The sequence below is a fragment of the Culex quinquefasciatus genome, chromosome 1, assembly GCF_015732765.1.
Source record: "Culex quinquefasciatus strain JHB chromosome 1, VPISU_Cqui_1.0_pri_paternal, whole genome shotgun sequence".
NCBI classification, from domain to species: domain Eukaryota; kingdom Metazoa; phylum Arthropoda; class Insecta; order Diptera; family Culicidae; genus Culex; species Culex quinquefasciatus.
The window spans coordinates 64,484,572-64,502,500 of NC_051861.1; the positions used below are offsets into that span (position 1 = coordinate 64,484,572).

The 17,929-nt window shown below is 28.4% G+C and overlaps 1 long non-coding RNA gene across 1 annotated transcript; it reads right to left on the bottom strand.

Moving 5' to 3' along the window:
- Positions 1-684: 684 nt before the first annotated feature.
- LOC119765581 lies at positions 685-1,417 on the bottom strand. Its single transcript, XR_005276830.1, has 2 exons — positions 968-1,417; positions 685-908 (listed from the first exon to the last, which is right to left on the bottom strand). It is a non-coding gene; the product is annotated as an uncharacterized LOC119765581 (long non-coding RNA).
- Between the last annotated feature and the right edge of the window lie 16,512 nt (positions 1,418-17,929).

Consider the following 17,929-nt stretch of genomic DNA (forward strand, 5'->3'; position numbering starts at 1 on the left):
AACAAATCAAAACAATTATGAAAATTCAAGATAAGTGCATCCCTTAAGATTTTTTTAAAAATAAGGTTAAATGATTTTTATTTCGCATCAGCATCTTTTTTTTCTAAATTCTAAGATTATGCCAAACAAGTTGACATCCGTTTTCACTTCTCCAAGACATCTGTTTTGTCATGTTGACATTTCGTTGTCGCTGTCAAACCAAGTGAAGAACCGAAAGAGGAAAAGAGTATTTTGCCGTTCGGAGTGAAGAAAAGTGGTCGTGGTGTTCCAGCTTGAAGATTCTGAGGAAGAAACCCGGCCACGCCGGCAACGGTTCCCGAGTTGTGCTTGACGTCGACGGGCTCCTCCTCTTGCTCGTTGTCCGCCTTGCCTTGCCTGTTGCGTCACGCAGAAAAATGTTTTGTAGAATCAGCCTGTGCGGGGTTTGATTCAACAAAATATTTTGTTGAATATAATCAACAAAATGTTTGCATTGGATCAACACTCAAATTTTGTTGTTTCGAATCGTGGTATTTTGTTGAGTCTAAGCAGATCTTTGTTGATCGAAATTTGACAGAAGCAGGTTCAAATCAGATTTTTGTTGAAACAACGTCGATTTTTGTTGATGCAACCCATATTTTTTCAAAATAAGGATAGTCTATAAATTGAATTAACAAAATGTCGAATTGAAATAAAAAAGCATTATTCATCGATATTAGCATTTTTTATTGGAAAAATATATTTTTAAATCTGCTACTTAGAGTGTTTCCCCTTGTTCTGTCCGAGTACTGCTGAACCGCACCTTGTGTCCTTGCCTCCGCCACCGTCTGATGAAACAACGAGTTGGTGAAATTGCCTTCCATGTTGAATTGGCCATGTTGCCATTGGCGTCCCCGGTGGATCGAGGTTACGTTGTTTTCTGCAGAGGTCTGCAAGAGTGAGAAAAGCATTAAAACAGGGCATTTGAAGTAAAATAACAAGAGCTTACCGGTCATGTTCCGTAGAGGGTTGATATGTTGGGGAATTTTGTGAAGTCTGCTAAACTTGGTGGCAGCTTCCGCTTGTCGATGATGAGTTGGCTTAGTTGGGTGGCGATCAAATCACCCCGAATTCCGCGCTCTAACTTCTCACGTAAAACTTTGCTCACGGCAGGCGTAATACATGGATGAAATACCACGAACGTAATTGCCGCACGGCACGAATTAAACGAACTTCGCCACTGATCAAAATCAGGAAAACTGAACATTTTGACAGATAGCAACACGTGTGAATATCAATTAATTTCATTTGAATCAAAAAACACATTAAAGTTGATTCAACGTCGTTCATGGTAGAATCAACGCAATAATTTTGTTAATATTTCCAAAACGAATTGACAAAAAACACAGAGTAAATTCAACTCTAAATTTAGAGTTGTTTCAATTGGTTTTGAGATTTATTTCAACAAAAATCGTTAACTTGAAACAACAAAATATTTAGATGATTCAAATAGGCCTAATTTTTCTGCGTGGTGTTTCGACCATGATTTGCATCAAATTTTCGTCATGGCGCTCGACAGGCGCTTCTCCTTGCGGGTAACGTCCAGCAGGGTGGCGTCCGGTATTTATTCAGGAATTTTTCAATCGTGTAGCACTGTGAAATTGCCGAGAACCTTTAAGCAGGCACCCACGAGATTCGCCCGGGCAGGTTAGGCGGAAAGTACTAGAAGTCTTCACCGTGTTCCGGAACGTACGCAGTATGACGCAGTCTTCTTCCGGCTTAAAATCTTGTTTCTCAGTGGCATCTTCTTCACCACTTTGTTCCACTCACTCGGTTCTCGTCGACCAACCTGACCAGCGAAGCCTCCGCACTCCAACTTAAACCGCAATTTGCGCCCAATCCTAACGTTCAACCGCCTTCACTAGTCTCGTCTTTTCACCCAGCTTCCAAGCACCATTTCACATTTTTGATCGCCAACTGAACGTCAACAAGCCTTTTCCATCTGTCACTGTCAAACAAAACGCACCCTCCAGAATGCACAGGGCAGTTCCATCAAAGTGCACAGTGCGCATTTCGACTGAAGTTCCCCGTTTCGAGCAGTGGTGGCGCTGTCGGCAGTGTCCCTTGACGTTTACGAGGGGGAATCGGCAAGTGGCAATTCTACCTATCTCTATTCTATGATATTATTCATTACAATTGTAAAATGATTTTAAAAAACATGGAAAACAAATCAAAACAATTATGAAAATTCAAGATAAGTGCATCCCTTAAGATTTTTTTAAAAATAAGGTTAAATGATTTTTATTTCGCATCAGCATCTTTTTTTTTCTAAATTCTAAGATTATGCCAAACAAGTTGACATCCGTTTTCACTTCTCCAAGACATCTGTTTTGTCATGTTGACATTTCGTTGTCGCTGTCAAACCAAGTGAAGAACCGAAAGAGGAAAAGAGTATTTTGCCGTTCGGAGTGAAGAAAAGTGGTCGTGGTGTTCCAGCTTGAAGATTCTGAGGAAGAAACCCGGCCACGCCGGCAACGGTTCCCGAGTTGTGCTTGACGTCGACGGGCTCCTCCTCTTGCTCGTTGTCCGCCTTGCCTTGCCTGTTGCGTCACGCAGAAAAATGTTTTGTAGAATCAGCCTGTGCGGGGTTTGATTCAACAAAATATTTTGTTGAATATAATCAACAAAATGTTTGCATTGGATCAACACTCAAATTTTGTTGTTTCGAATCGTGGTATTTTGTTGAGTCTAAGCAGATCTTTGTTGATCGAAATTTGACAGAAGCAGGTTCAAATCAGATTTTTGTTGAAACAACGTCGATTTTTGTTGATGCAACCCATATTTTTTCAAAATAAGGATAGTCTATAAATTGAATTAACAAAATGTCGAATTGAAATAAAAAAGCATTATTCATCGATATTAGCATTTTTATTGGAAAAATATATTTTAAATCTGCTACTTAGAGTGTTTCCCTTGTTCTGTCCGAGTACTGCTGAACCGCACCTTGTGTCCTTGCCTCCGCCACCGTCTGATGAAACAACGAGTTGGTGAAATTGCCTTCCATGTTGAATTGGCCATGTTGCCATTGGCGTCCCCGGTGGATCGAGGTTACGTTGTTTTCTGCAGAGGTCTGCAAGAGTGAGAAAAGCATTAAAACGGGGCATTTGAAGTAAAATAACAAGAGCTTACCGGTCATGTTCCGTAGAGGGTTGATATGTTGGGGAATTTTGTGAAGTCTGCTAAACTTGGTGGCAGCTTCCGCTTGTCGATGATGAGTTGGCTTAGTTGGGTGGCGATCAAATCACCCCGAATTCCGCGCTCTAACTTCTCACGTAAAACTTTGCTCACGGCAGGCGTAATACATGGATGAAATACCACGAACGTAATTGCCGCACGGCACGAATTAAACGAACTTCGCCACTGATCAAAATCAGGAAAACTGAACATTTTGACAGATAGCAACACGTGTGAATATCAATTAATTTCATTTGAATCAAAAAAACACATTAAAGTTGATTCAACGTCGTTCATGGTAGAATCAACGCAATAATTTTGTTAATATTTCCAAAACGAATTGACAAAAAACACAGAGTAAATTCAACTCTAAATTTAGAGTTGTTTCAATTGGTTTTGAGATTTATTTCAACAAAAAATCGTTAACTTGAAACAACAAAATATTTAGATGATTCAAATAGGCCTAATTTTTCTGCGTGGTGTTTCGACCATGATTTGCATCAAATTTTCGTCATGGCGCTCGACAGGCGCTTCTCCTTGCGGGTAACGTCCAGCAGGGTGGCGTCCGGGTATTTATTCAGGAATTTTTCAATCGTGTAGCACTGTGAAATTGCCGAGAACCTTTAAGCAGGCACCCACGAGATTCGCCCGGGCAGGTTAGGCGGAAAGTACTAGAAGTCTTCACCGTGTTCCGGAACGTACGCAGTATGACGCAGTCTTCTTCCGGCTTAAAATCTTGTTTCTCAGTGGCATCTTCTTCACCACTTTGTTCCACTCACTCGGTTCTCGTCGACCAACCTGACCAGCGAAGCCTCCGCACTCCAACTTAAACCGCAATTTGCGCCCAATCCTAACGTTCAACCGCCTTCACTAGTCTCGTCTTTTCACCCAGCTTCCAAGCACCATTTCACATTTTTGATCGCCAACTGAACGTCAACAAGCCTTTTTCCATCTGTCACTGTCAAACAAAACGCACCCTCCAGAATGCACAGGGCAGTTCCATCAAAGTGCACAGTGCGCATTTCGACTGAAGTTCCCCGTTTCGAGCAGTGGTGGCGCTGTCGGCAGTGTCCCTTGACGTTTACGAGGGGGAATCGGCAAGTGGCAATTCTACCTATCTCTATTCTATGGTTCGACGTAGAGAGCCTGGAGCTTATTAGAGAACGGACATCTCAAACCAAAAGTACCAATCGAAGCACGAGAACTGTCAAACGGAGGTACCAATCGAGCATAAGACAAAGGATTTTGCTCGATTGGTATCTCCGTTTGACAGTTCTCGTGCTTCGATTGGTACTTTTGGTTTGAGATGTCCGTTCTCTAATAAGCTCCAGGCTCTCTAGTTCGACGCAGTGGTGAACGCAGAACCCCACTCAGCGCGTTCCGTTTGAATTCCGTTTAGAAAAAGTTCAATTCGAATTCTAAACAGTGTTCGTTTTAGATTCTAAAACGCATTCCGTTTCAAACGCAACAACCGGTTCCGTTTGAGTTTTCGCCGCAAATCGGTTCAAGCGGAATTCAAACGGAATCGAAACGGAATGGCCGTGTTGCCTTTGACAGAAATAGATTAAACATTTTTATGATTTTACATTTTTTATTGTCCCTTTAACTAATCGTTCATTAAAACGCATCCCAACCCCGAGCCCGCTTTATTTTTTTTGTTTAGCAGAGTTAACATATTGCACAGATTTTTTTTTGTTCCTCTCGAGGCGGTTCACAACGACGTCATTCTTGGCGCACCGGTTGACACTTGTGATCTCTTGCCATCACCATCGCCGAGCAGCTCCAGTAGGTTGGCCAGATCAAAGCGGGAAGTCTTCAGGACCTCGACCTTGGTGTGCGGCGGGTACACTTCCTGGCAAGCCTCACGTGGGCGGAGTGTCCACGATCGGGAGCGTGCCCTTGTCGCTGATCACGAAGACATATTTCGAACCGGCTCGCTAGTATCTTGTCCCTTGTAGAGTGAAATCGGCAGCTCGTCTCGTTGATGGCAGCTGGCATGGACGTTCCTGTACCTTATCGGCGTTCTTGCGCTCGGCAATTGCAACTTCGATGCAGGACGCTTCCTGCTTCTCCAAGAACTCCTTGTTCTGAACCAGGTTTTTTCGAGGTACATCTCAATCAACTCTCCGGCATCCAGGAAGCCGCTTCTGATTGGCTGTTGCTATCTTGCGCCCTCGTTGGCCGGAACTGCTGCTGCTGCTAAGTTTGGCCGGGGAACTGGATCTGAAAGGAGGAGGGAATACAATGGGTAATGTTGATTATTGCACCAAGACCACTCCGTTTCGAATTAAGTGAAGGAAATGTTCAACTCACCTTGGGAGGAGGAGGATACGCCATTTTCCATCACGTCGCGAAAACTTTGAAATTAGCTCCCACAACGACTTTTGCGGAAAGTTCAAGATCAAACATGTTTGACGTTTCTTAGAAAGCCGCCTCACAAATACACTCAAAGAAAAACCGCTTCGGCGAATCGCGGCGAAATGTCACCGAGGTTCCGTCTTACACCAGCATGTGTCGCCTTTGTGCCAAAATGATCAAACAGAATTGAAACGGAGTCCAACCGGAGATTCCGTTTAGAAAATTTCGAAACAATTTTCGAAGCGGAATTCGAAGCGGAATGAACCAGTCAAGCGGAGAACGGTTTGATTGGGACGCTGTGCCAGTTCGATTTTTCCATCAACTGTCAGTCGAACAATCTACAGGGGTTGCTTTGTTCAATGGTCGATGACTGGCAGGCTATGATGACAGGCGCAAAATTTTGCGTTTGCGTCCAGGCCTGGCGGACAATCTTGTTTTTACCTTAATGGTACGTTCGTTTGATGGCTAGTTCCACACTGACCCACTCATTGCGTTCCGTTTGAATTCCGTTTAAAATTCCGCTTGAGCGAAAAAAGTTCGATTCGAATTCTAAAAAGTGTTCGTTTTAGATTCGGAAACGTATTCCGTTTCAAACGCAACAACCGGTTCCGCTTGAGTTTTCACCGCAAATCGGTTCATCGGAATTGAAACGGAACGGACGGGTAAGCTTTGACAGCTGCCTCTTCTTCTTCTTCTTCTTTTTTCTTTATGATTTTCTTTTTTTGTTTTGATTAGATTGAAATTTCCTACTGTTTCATCTTTTTTGGCCAATTTTAAGCCGTTTTTATTAATATTCAAAAATTAATCAAGGAAAACACTTTCCACCTTGAATCTCCATGTTTTTAATTACCTACTCAAAATTTGCAACTTTCACAATAAATTAGACTAACAGGAAACCTCTGAGGAATTGAATCGCTGAGTCTGTTGGCCGCGTCGACGTTGCAGAACTGAGGGCCAATCGCCGGATTAAATTCAACGAGAATCACGGAATCCGTCCTATTCGAGCGAGGCGATCTCCGCTAGAGTTGAAATTTTCCTGCTTTGACCCTTATCCGCTCGGCTGGTTCTCGTCCGCCGTTATTCTGCTCTGGTCCACGTCGCCCCGCTTGCCGCTGGCCTACGGTGTCTGCACGTGTCTGATTCTTGACATGGCTGTCAAAGATCATCTTGCTGATCCGGACCGTTCTATGTGACCTCTTGCGGGGCTGGACCGGGTTCGTCTGCTTGTTGAGTTTCTCGCAGTGGTGCGCCAGGTATAAACAAATTCCTAAAATAGTCGTCAAATCAGTTGAGGATAAAAAAAGAGTTCAGTCTTTATCCAAACTCACCGGAAACGCACGCAGGACAAATCTGGCTCGCGGTCCATATTAATACAATAGTTGGCCTAAATAACGTTGATGATAGTCGTCTAAACAGGTCATTCCGCCAGTCCCGGGCGTGGGGCACTTGGCAATCAACAAATCCGGCCACAAACTTTGATTTTTCTATCAGAATTCAGAAAATCTGATTGAAAAAATTCGATGCTCTTCCGTTGACGCTCGTAAAAAATTTCAAGATGAAACGGGTTTTTTCATTTCTTTTGATGTCACCTCACTCACACACTGACGAAAAACCGCTTAGGCGAAACTCGGCGAAATGTCATCGAGGTTCCGCCGTACACCAGCAGCTGTCGCCCTTGTGCAAAAAATGCTCAAACGGAATCGAAGCGGAACCCAATCAGACAACAAGTCAGACAATCTGTTTAGAATATTTCGAACCAATTTTCGAAGCGGAATTCGAAGCGGAATGAACCCGTCAAGCAGAAAACGATTTGATTGGAAAGTGCCGCACTCAGAGTTGTCAAAGTTAGAGAGCCTGGATCTTATTATAAGATCCAGGCTCTCTAGTCAAAGTGTTTGTTTGAAGAAACTCGCGCTAGTTCCGCACGAGTTTTGCGCCATCTTGGAACTGAAACTCTAGTGCCGCACTCGATATTTTTTCAGTTTCATGCGAGTTCCACGCGCACTGACAAATGACGTTCGATTGAACCAAAACTGGCACCGACGCCCTGACTGAAAAGTCCGTCAGACGTCTGTCGTTTGTCGTCCGTGCAATTGTACGACGTCGCTCGACAATGTCGTGCGACTTTCGCGCGAATGTCATACACGCAAAACGGACATTAGGTATAAATTCCTAATTTTTAGTATTTTTTGAACTTATGTTCTAGCTTGTCAAATTATACCTAAAAATTAGTATTTTTTTCTTCCTAAAATTTAGGATTTTTTTTAGAACACTGAAGTACTTCTTAAAAATTCCTAAATTTTAGTATTTTTAGTTCTAAAATTGCGATTCACGTTTTGACAAGTCAAAACAAAATAATTTCGTGGCTGTGAGTTGGTGTTCCGCAGTGCTGCTGAAAACTTAGGAACTTTGGCAAGGTAAGTTTTGTGCAGGAAGAAAAGTGGCTCTCCGGTTCTGCACGGAGAACGGAACCCGGAGCATCCTTGTTAGAGGAAGTGTGGCTCGCGTACTTGTGGAAGAGGAGGAGGATGAGGACGGAACCTTCAACTCCCGGCGGAATTAAAAAAGCCGCCACTTCCCTCTCGTGCTCTGGAGGACGGATCTCGGGACGGATTTTTGCGGAAGAGCTGGAAAGGGGATGTATAAACGGACCCCAACCGTGGAGATTGTGCGACCATGGCGATTGTGTGAATGAAAAGTTGTATCGAGTTTGAGTTTGACGAACCAATTTTTATCTTTTTGTGATTTGGTTGGACGTTGCGGGTGTGTGTATGTATGCGTTTGTGAAAGTTTTCGTGTGTGTGTGTGTGTGTGCTCGTGTGTGCTCGTGTGTGTATGAGAGACTGAAAGTGAATGGTGGGGGTAGACGAAGAGAAAGAGAGAAATAAAGAGAAAGTGGGAGAGAGAAGAGGAGAGAGAAAAAGTGGGAAAGAAGAAAGAAGAAGAGGGAATGAAAGAGAGCGAAAATGGGAAAGGGAGAGAGAAAGTAGAAAAGGGAGAGAAAGGGGGAGTTTGTGAGAGAAGGCTGGAGGAGAAGAGCGAAAGAAAATGTGGGAAAGAGATAGGGTGAGGGTAGAGAGAGAGATAGAAAGTAAGAGAGAGAGAAAGTGGGAGTGAGAGGGCAAAGATGAAGAAAGAGAGATAAGAGATATAGTTGGAGAGAGAGTAGGAGATGGAGAGATAGTAGGAGAGGGAGAGATAGTAGGAGAGGGAGAGATAGTAGGAGAGGGAGAGATAGTAGGAGAGGAGAGAGATAGTAGGAGAAGGAGAGAGAGTAGGAGAGGTAGAGAGAAGGTGAGAGAGGTGAGAAAATATGGGAGAGAAAGAAAGGGAGAGAAAGAAAGGGAGAGAGGGTAGAGAGAAAGAGAAAAAGTTGAATTGAGAGGAAGGGAAGAGAGAGATAGCAGGGAACAGGAAGAGCGAGAAAATGGAAAGAGAGGGGAGAGAGAGAAATTTCCAAAATCTCTAATTCCAAACATTTTAAAACTCCAAAAAATCTTATATTCTACAATTCCAAATATTTAAAGATTAAAATGTTGAATTTGTAAAAATATTAAAATATTAAAATAATAAAAGATATTTAAAATAAATAAATATTGAAATATTAAAGATATATTATATAATATTATACAAAATTATAATGTTGAAATATTCAAATCATTAAATATTTATTTTAGGTACGTACATTTATGCAAAAGTTGTGTTTTATGTAAATAAAAATATTAATATCATTTAAAATTTTGTTTTGCTTCTGCCTGCATAACTCTTGGAAAATACCTAATTTAAAAATTAAAATATCAAAATATTAAAATATTAAAATATAAAAATATTAAAATATAAAAATATTAAAATATTAAAATATTAAAATATTAAAATATTAAAATATTAAAATATTAAAATATTAAAATATTAAAATATTAAAATATTAAAATATTAAAATATTAAAATATTAAAATATTAAAATATTAAAATATTATAATATTAAAATATTAAAAATTAAAATATTAAAATATTAAAATATTAAAATATTAAAATATTAAAATATTAAAATATTAAAATATTAAAATATTAAAATATTAAAATATTAAAATATTAAAATATTAAAATATTAAAATATTAAAATATTAAAATATTAAAATATTAAAATATTAAAATATTAAAATATTAAAATATTAAAATATTAAAATATTAAAATATTAAAATATTAAAATATTAAAATAACAAAATATTAAAATATTAAAATTTAAAAATATTGAAATATTAAAATTTAAAAATATTAAAATATTAAAATATTAAAATATTAAAATATTAAAATATTAAAATATTAAAGTATTAAAATATTAAAATATTAAAATATTAAAATATTAAAATATTAAAATATTAAAATATTAAAATATTAAAATATTAAAATATTAAAATATTAAAATATTAAAATATTAAAATATTAAAATATTAAAATATTAAAATATTAAAATATTAAAATATTAAAATATTAAAATATTAAAATATTAAAATATTAAAATATTAAAATATTAAAATATTAAAATATTAAAATATTTAAATATTAAAATACTAAAATATTAAAATATTAAAATATTAAAATATTAAAATATTAAAATATTAAAATATTAAAATATTAAAATATTAAAATATTAAAATATTAAAATATTAAAGTATTAAAATATTAAAATATTAAAATATTTAAATATTTAAATATTAAAATATTTAATTATTGAAATATTAAAATGCTGAAATATTAAACTATTTAAAAATTAAAACATAAGAAAACCAAAATATTTATAAAAAAGATAAATTTAATATTAAAAATATAGATGCATTGAAAAAATAAAATATAATTTAAATTTTAATATTCATTTTTAGGTGAGAACATTTATGAAATAGTTGTGTTTGATATAAATAAAAATATTAATATCATATAAACCGTTGTTTTCTTCTGCCTGCATATCTCTTGGATAATACCTAATTTGATCTTTGATTATTCTTAAGTATAAGTAATTTTCGATCCCTCACGTTTATAGAAAATACCTCAAATTGGTATTTATGCCTAGAAATAAGGAATAAATGGTCCGCCATCTTTGATTATACCTGATTATCAGTAATTTTGGATCCCTCACTTTTCCAGAAAATACCTCAAATTTAGATTTTTATTCCTAAAAATTTGGAATAATCATGATCCACCATCTTTGATTATACCTGAATATGAGTAATTTTGGATCCCTCATTTTTTCTGAAAATACCTCAAATTTAGGTATTTATCCCTAAAAATTAGGAATAATAATGGTCCGCCATCTTGGATTATACCTGAATATCAGTAATTTTGGATCCCTCACTTTTCCAGAAAATACCTCAAATTTAGGTATTTATACCTAGAAATAAGGAATAATCATGGTCCGCCATCTTGGATTATACCTGAATATCAGTAATTTTGGATCCCTCACTTTTCCAGAAAATACCTCAAATTTAGGTATTTATACCTAGAAATAAGGAATAATCATGGTCCGCCATCTTGGATTATACCTTAATATCAGTAATTTTGGATCCCTCACTTTTCCAGAAAATACCTCAAATTTAGGTATTTATACCTAGAAATTAGGAATAATAATGGTCCGCCATCTTGGATTATACCTGAATATCAGTAATTTTGGATCCCTCACTTTTCCAGAAAATACCTCAAATTTAGGTATTTATACCTAGAAATTAGGAATAATAATGGTCCGCCATCTTGGATTATACCTGAATATCAGTAATTTTGGATCCCTCACTTTTCCAGAAAATACCTCAAATTTAGGTATTTATACCTAGAAATTAGGAATAATAATGGTCCGCCATCTTGGATTATACCTGAATATCAGTAATTTTGGATCCCTCACTTTTCCAGAAAATATCTCAAATTTAAGTATTTATACCTAGAAATTAGGAATAATAATGGTCCGCCATCTTGGATTATACCTGAATATCAGTAATTTTGGATCCCTCACTTTTCCAGAAAATACCTCAAATTTAGGTATTTATACCTAGAAATTAGGAATTATAATGGTCCGCCATCTTGGATTATACCTGAATATCAGTAATTTTGGATCCCTCACTTTTCCAGAAAATACCTCAAATTTAGGTATTTATACCTAGAAATTAGGAATAATAATGGTCCGCCATCTTGGATTATACCTGAATATCAGTAATTTTGGATCCCTCACTTTTCCAGAAAATACCTCAAATTTAGGTATTTATACCTAGAAATAAGGAATGATCATGGTCCGCCATCTTGGATTATACCTAATTATCAGTAATTTTGGATCCCTCACTTTTCCAGAAAATACCTAAAATTAAGGTATTTTGGTTCTACAATTATACCTAAAATATAGGAATTCTCGTACTAAAACGCTATTAGTAATTTTATTACTAATAGCCGATTAGTAATAAAATAACTTATTGCAGTCAGGTTCGATTATACCTAAAAATTAGGAATTTATACCTAATGTCCGTTTTGCGTGTACGTTTTTGCACCAAAATGTCGTATTTGTCGTGCGATCGATGATCGAAATTGTACGACATTGTCGTACGACATTCGACCGTCGCACGGTTTTGTTATTTAGAATGTCGTGCTATTGTCGTGTGCTGTCATTTCGGATTTTTAGGTTATGTTGCAGTTGAAAAAAACTGTTGTTTTGTTTTTATTGTTTTATTTTTATTTCAACTGTCAAAATTTCACAAAAATATTTACTTGTTCACTTAATTTCACTTGCGGATCGCCGATTCTTCTCCAACTTTGCTTCCTTCGGGATTTGCCTTGACCGCAGCTTCCGGCTTGGATGTTGGAGGCGGCCGTGGCAGCATCTTGGCCGTGTTGGACTTTTGCTCCTCGACGCGCTGATCAAAACCCGGATGCGACACCTTGGCGACGATCTTGAACCTCCGATGGATTGATGTTTACCGGAGTACGAGAGGCTGCTTCCTTGGGTTCTACGGAAGCCACGCGGGACACGGGGACGCATGGTTTCCGGCAGGATCAGATCAGAATATGTTTGTTGCCTGAAAAAATATAACCTCAATCAACAATTGGCAAGAATTTTCTAATTTAAATTCAGAATTCAATAATAATAATAATAAAATTTCAAAACAATACAATTTCAAATATGTAATATTCAAATATTTTGTAACTATAAAAGAAAAACTAACTTTATTTATTCTCGCTTACTTTTACAAAATGTCCTATGTACATAGAAAACCCATGGCGCATTGGTTTTTTTAAAAAGAATTCTAATTGAAGACATCTTAAAAATTTAAATTTAAAAACGTATAAAACTCAAATTACTGCAAATAATTAAAAAATCCGACAATATTCAAAAAATCAAACCATCCACATTAACGACCCCCGGGTCTTTTGTGGTCTCTATTGCAAGTTTCTGCTCGAACCTAGGAGTCCGAAGGCTTGAATGGGGAGAGCACCCAAACCTCTTTTACTCCAAGGAACCTTCCACCCCAGTGTTTGAACTGACGACCTTTGAATTGTGAGTCCAACCGCCGCCAGCGATTCCACCGGAGTAGGCTTGGTTTGGTGTGTTGTTTGTACTTATGGCATGGAGACGACTCCTACACCTGGCATGACTTAACGGCCTAACAACCAAGGCCGGGACCGACATTTTACTTCCTCATCCGATGGAAGGTTGCAGCAGATGGGAATCGAACCCAGAATCATCCGCTTACAAAGCGGACAGCGTAACCATTCGACCACGCACTGCCGACAATATTATTATTATTTAAAAATTTTACCAAATTTGAGAATTCTAAAAATATTTAATGATCAAACGTTTACAAATTTCAGCATCATCATCTCATCATCAAATTCTAAAATTCTAAAATTCTAAAATTCTAAAATTCTAAAATTCTAAAATTCTAAAATTCTAAAATTCTAAAATTCTAAAATTCTAAAATTCTAAAATTCTAAAATTCTAAAATTCTAAAATTCTAAAATTCTAAAATTCTAAAATTCTAAAATTCTAAAATTCTAAAATTCTAAAATTCTAAAATTCTAAAATTCTAAAATTCTAAAATTCTAAAATTTAAAATTCTAAAATTTAAAATTCTAAAATTCTAAAATTTAAAATTCTAAAATTCTAAAATTCTAAAATTCTAAAATTCTAAAATTCTAAAATTCTAAAATTCTAAAATTCTAAAATTCTAAAATTCTAAAATTCTAAAATTCTAAAATTTAAAATTCTAAAATTCTAAAATTCTAAAATTCTAAAATTTAAAATTCTAAAATTCTAAAATTCTAAAATTCTAAAATTTAAAATTTAAAATTTAAAATTTAAAATTCTAAAATTCTAAAATTCTAAAATTTAAAATTCTAAAATTCTAAAATTCTAAAATTTAAAATTCTAAAATTTAAAATTTAAAATTTAAAATTATAAAATTATAAAATTCTAAAATTCTAAAATTAAAATTTAAAATTCTAAAATTCTAAAATTTAAAATTTAAAATTCTAAAATTCTAAAATTCTAAAATTCTAAAATTATAAAATTATAAAATTATAAAATTATAAAATTTAAAATTATAAAATTATAAAATTATAAAATTATAAAATTATAAAATTATAAAATTATAAAATTATAAAATTATAAAATTATAAAATTATAAAATTATAAAATTATAAAATTATAAAATTATAAAATTATAAAATTATAAAATTATAAAATTATAAAATTATAAAATTATAAAATTATAAAATTATAAAATTATAAAATTATAAAATTATAAAATTATAAAATTATAAAATTATAAAATTATAAAATTATAAAATTATAAAATTATAAAATTATAAAATTATAAAATTATAAAATTATAAAATTATAAAATTATAAAATTATAAAATTATAAAATTATAAAATTATAAAATTATAAAATTATAAAATTATAAAATTATAAAATTATAAAATTATAAAATTATAAAATTATAAAATTATAAAATTATAAAATTATAAAATTATAAAATTATAAAATTATAAAATTATAAAATTATAAAATTATAAAATTATAAAATTATAAAATTATAAAATTATAAAATTATAAAATTATAAAATTATAAAATTATAAAATTATAAAATTATAAAATTATAAAATTATAAAATTATAAAATTATAAAATTATAAAATTATAAAATTATAAAATTATAAAATTATAAAATTATAAAATTATAAAATTATAAAATTATAAAATTATAAAATTATAAAATTATAAAATTATAAAATTATAAAATTATAAAATTATAAAATTATAAAATTATAAAATTATAAAATTATAAAATTATAAAATTATAAAATTATAAAATTATAAAATTATAAAATTATAAAATTATAAAATTATAAAATTATAAAATTATAAAATTATAAAATTATAAAATTATAAAATTATAAAATTATAAAATTATAAAATTATAAAATTATAAAATTATAAAATTATAAAATTATAAAATTATAAAATTATAAAATTATAAAATTATAAAATTATAAAATTATAAAATTATAAAATTATAAAATTATAAAATTATAAAATTATAAAATTATAAAATTATAAAATTATAAAATTATAAAATTATAAAATTATAAAATTATAAAATTATAAAATTATAAAATTATAAAATTATAAAATTATAAAATTATAAAATTATAAAATTATAAAATTATAAAATTATAAAATTATAAAATTATAAAATTATAAAATTATAAAATTATAAAATTATAAAATTATAAAATTATAAAATTATAAAATTATAAAATTATAAAATTATAAAATTATAATATAAAATTATAAAATTATAAAATTATAAAATTATAAAATTATAAAATTATAAAATTATAAAATTATAAAATTATAAAATTATAAAATTATAAAATTATAAAATTATAAAATTATAAAATTATAAAATTATAAAATTATAAAATTATAAAATTATAAAATTATAAAATTATAAAATTATAAAATTATAAAATTATAAAATTATAAAATTATAAAATTATAAAATTATAAAATTATAAAATTATAAAATTATAAAATTATAAAATTATAAAATTATAAAATTATAAAATTATAAAATTATAAAATTATAAAATTATAAAATTATAAAATTATAAAATTATAAAATTATAAAATTATAAAATTATAAAATTATAAAATTATAAAATTATAAAATTATAAAATTATAAAATTATAAAATTATAAAATTATAAAATTATAAAATTATAAAATTATAAAATTATAAAATTATAAAATTATAAAATTATAAAATTATAAAATTATAAAATTATAAAATTATAAAATTATAAAATTATAAAATTATAAAATTATAAAATTATAAAATTATAAAATTATAAAATTATAAAATTATAAAATTATAAAATTATAAAATTATAAAATTATAAAATTATAAAATTATAAAATTATAAAATTATAAAATTATAAAATTATAAAATTATAAAATTATAAAATTATAAAATTATAAAATTATAAAATTATAAAATTATAAAATTATAAAATTATAAAATTATAAAATTATAAAATTATAAAATTATAAAATTATAAAATTATAAAATTATAAAATTATAAAATTATAAAATTATAAAATTATAAAATTATAAAATTATAAAATTATAAAATTATAAAATTATAAAATTATAAAATTATAAAATTATAAAATTATAAAATTATAAAATTATAAAATTATAAAATTATAAAATTATAAAATTATAAAATTATAAAATTATAAAATTATAAAATTATAAAATTATAAAATTATAAAATTATAAAATTATAAAATTATAAAATTATAAAATTATAAAATTATAAAATTATAAAATTATAAAATTATAAAATTATAAAATTATAAAATTATAAAATTATAAAATTATAAAATTATAAAATTATAAAATTATAAAATTATAAAATTATAAAATTATAAAATTATAAAATTATAAAATTATAAAATTATAAAATTATAAAATTATAAAATTATAAAATTATAAAATTATAAAATTATAAAATTATAAAATTATAAAATTATAAAATTATAAAATTATAAAATTATAAAATTATAAAATTATAAAATTATAAAATTATAAAATTATAAAATTATAAAATTATAAAATTATAAAATTATAAAATTATAAAATTATAAAATTATAAAATTATAAAATTATAAAATTATAAAATTATAAAATTATAAAATTATAAAATTATAAAATTATAAAATTATAAAATTATAAAATTATAAAATTATAAAATTATAAAATTATAAAATTATAAAATTATAAAATTATAAAATTATAAAATTATAAAATTATAAAATTATAAAATTATAAAATTATAAAATTATAAAATTATAAAATTATAAAATTATAAAATTATAAAATTATAAAATTATAAAATTATAAAATTATAAAATTATAAAATTATAAAATTATAAAATTATAAAATTATAAAATTATAAAATTATAAAATTATAAAATTATAAAATTATAAAATTATAAAATTATAAAATTATAAAATTATAAAATTATAAAATTATAAAATTATAAAATTATAAAATTATAAAATTATAAAATTATAAAATTATAAAATTATAAAATTATAAAATTATAAAATTATAAAATTATAAAATTATAAAATTATAAAATTATAAAATTATAAAATTATAAAATTATAAAATTATAAAATTATAAAATTATAAAATTATAAAATTATAAAATTATAAAATTATAAAATTATAAAATTATAAAATTATAAAATTATAAAATTATAAAATTATAAAATTATAAAATTATAAAATTATAAAATTATAAAATTATAAAATTATAAAATTATAAAATTATAAAATTATAAAATTATAAAATTATAAAATTATAAAATTATAAAATTATAAAATTATAAAATTATAAAATTATAAAATTATAAAATTATAAAATTATAAAATTATAAAATTATAAAATTATAAAATTATAAAATTATAAAATTATAAAATTATAAAATTATAAAATTATAAAATTATAAAATTATAAAATTATAAAATTATAAAATTATAAAATTATAAAATTATAAAATTATAAAATTATAAAATTATAAAATTATAAAATTATAAAATTATAAAATTATAAAATTATAAAATTATAAAATTATAAAATTATAAAATTATAAAATTATAAAATTATAAAATTATAAAATTATAAAATTATAAAATTATAAAATTATAAAATTATAAAATTATAAAATTATAAAATTATAAAATTATAAAATTATAAAATTATAAAATTATAAAATTATAAAATTATAAAATTATAAAATTATAAAATTATAAAATTATAAAATT